Below are 2,918 nucleotides of genomic sequence, written 5' to 3' on the forward strand. Positions count from 1 at the left end.
AATTGTCTTTTTCGATAAAAAAAACATGCAAAATCCAACGGATATATTAAAAAAAAACATTTTTTGTATTTTATATTATACTTATATTATAGATTTTGAGACGAGAAACACCACTGTATTAAGAACAAAAAAAAAAATAATCTCAACCCCTCAATTTGAAAAATGCATTTTATATAGCATTTTTTATGATTTGCATGCAGCTGTGCACCCTTCACACAATTTTATATCTCTCGAACTACAAGTCAGTTTTAATGCTATTCAAGACCTTTAATTTAAGCCAAGGCTAAGGCTAAATTATTACGATTCTGAAGTTAAACTTCGAAATTTCATTCGACATTTTACGCAATTTTTTTTTTCTAATTTCGGTGTAAAAACTAGTACAGCAGTTTCGAAGTTTAGTTTAAAATTGTTATAACTTGGCTCCCAGAGGGCCTAGAGGCTCACCTACCTTGGCTCACATTAAAGGTCTTGAATTACACTTATTGTTCGAGGGATATAAATTTGAGTGAGGGATACACAGCTGCATGCAAATAGAAAAAGTGCAATAAATAATGCATTTTTTAAATTTAGGTGCTGATTTTTTTTTTCGAATTTTGAACAGTGGAATCGCGTTACTCGTCTCAAAATCTATAATACTAGTATAATAAAAATACATAAATTTTTGAAGTGAAACTTCTTTAGCGGCGGTTGGTTGGTTGAGAGTAAATTGGCAAATTCAACGGAAATTGCACACGGAAATGGTTGGGATGGAAACAAGTCCTTCTTGAGTATATGCACATGGTATTAATTTAACAAAAACTTGCTAATAAAAGGTTAAAGAATAACACTTAGAAAAAGACCAACATAAGAATGAAAGTAAAGGTGGGTATGTACATAGATAAAGAAAATGATAAAGGCAAAGGTAAAAATAAAAACTTAAACAAAGATGCGTAAAGATAAAAGCAAAAATGAAGGCCAAAGTAAATTTAAACACTTTACTTATGTATATAAGGGCAAAGGTGAAGGGAAATATGTAGATGAAGAAAATAATAAACATAAAAGTAAAAAACAAAGATAAATATAAAGAAAAAGATGGGGATGAGGAAGAAAGATTAAAATAAAGGTAATTATGGAGAAAAGGCTATATGTAGATAGACACAGAGAACCAATCTGGTAACTATTATGGGATATTAGAGATCCTCAGGACTTGTCGATATAATAATCTATATTTTTATCGGTTTTGTTATCGATATTGTTATTGATTTTGTTAGCGATTATTTATTATTATTTTGTTATCGACTTTGTTATCGATTATTAATCGGTTTTTTATCGATTATTTATCGATTTTGTTATTGATTATTAGTCGATTTTGTTATTGATATTTTTTATCGATTTTGTTATCGATTTTTGTTATCGATTATTTATCGGTTTTGTTATCAATTATTTATCGGTTTTGTTATCGATATTTTTATCGTCTATGTTATCGATATCTTTATCGTTTTTCCAATCGATTTTGCTACCACGGTTATTATCGATTTTACTATCGCAATTTTTATCAAACTTGTCATCGATTTTGTTACCGATAGAGTATAAAATTAAAAATGAAGATAAAGGAAAACAGAATAACATAAATGTAATTAGAATGAACAGGGGTAGAGTTAGGGGGGATCTAGATAGAAGAAAGACAAAAACTATAACCTTAAACAAAAGCTTATGTATGTTATAAGTGATTAGTTTTAAGTTTCCTATAAATAAAGGCTCCGGGTAGCCGGAGCGTCAGTGTCCTCTGTAATTTGTTTTTGTATTATTAATACCCTTATAAACAAGTGCGTTCGGGTATAAAAACACCCATACTAAACGGTGGGGATGTGAACGAAAGAGCCAACGAACTAGCCAAATAATACCTCAATTAAATGCTCTCCTTATGACCACGAACCAATTATTTTGGAGGCAATCAACCAAGGAGACATAACCTAGGGCACATAATCTGCGCGTCATCAATCGTCCGAAAAGACCAGCCCTAAAGAAGTAATTAAACATTACTTAATTACAAAAAATGCAGAGAAGAGCTGTATGTATGCAAGTATCATAAAACATATGTATGCAGGAGGTTAGTTAGATTATGCTATACTTCGTTACCTAACGTGAAATTTATATTAAGTTAACAAATCATTTGTTTATCAATATGAAATGAAAGACGAATCAAACATGCTTGCGAAATAAGCAAAAAACAAATTTTAGTATTAGATTCAAATACCCTTCGTTAAATGTTTATGAGAAAAAGGGTCAATATGTTAGAGGAACACAATTACCAAGAAGTTTATTTGCACATACATGTCTGTACTTCAACTTATTGATAGTGATGATTTGTGGCGGCTGATGCAAAATTTATACCACAACTAACAAATTTATCGATAGTTGATGTTTAGGTGAAGGTAACTTGCAATGAAATAAGTAATTAAATATATTTCCCACGACTGGTGTAGCGATTGGTTTTTGTATTTGATTTTTTTTTTCATAGCACTTGAATTAAGTAGATATGTACATACATACATACGTAATTAAAAAACAAAAAACTACCTACATGTGTATGTAAATATGTATATATGTACTTACTTAAAAGCTAAATAAAATATTATATGAAAATAAATGTGTTTGAATGCTATTAACTGCGAGAAGAAGAAGGCAAAGCAATCTACTTCAGAAGTACTCAATGCCCATAATAAAATATGGAAATATGAAAGCCAGAAGTTGCTCAACCGAAAGAATGGATAAATAAATATGCATATACATACATACAAAAGTGTTAATAATTTCAAAAAATACTAAATTGTATTAAATTAATATTTTGCATTAAATTAAATGTGAAGCTAAAAGCGTTGCCAAAGCAGTCACATATTGCCAAAAAAAAAATCAATCATAAAATATTTAGAACAGGG

Source organism: Rhagoletis pomonella, unplaced genomic scaffold (assembly GCF_013731165.1).
Source record: "Rhagoletis pomonella isolate Grant_MI unplaced genomic scaffold, Rhpom_1.0 Rhpom_scaffold_00001, whole genome shotgun sequence".
Lineage (NCBI taxonomy): Eukaryota > Metazoa > Arthropoda > Insecta > Diptera > Tephritidae > Rhagoletis > Rhagoletis pomonella.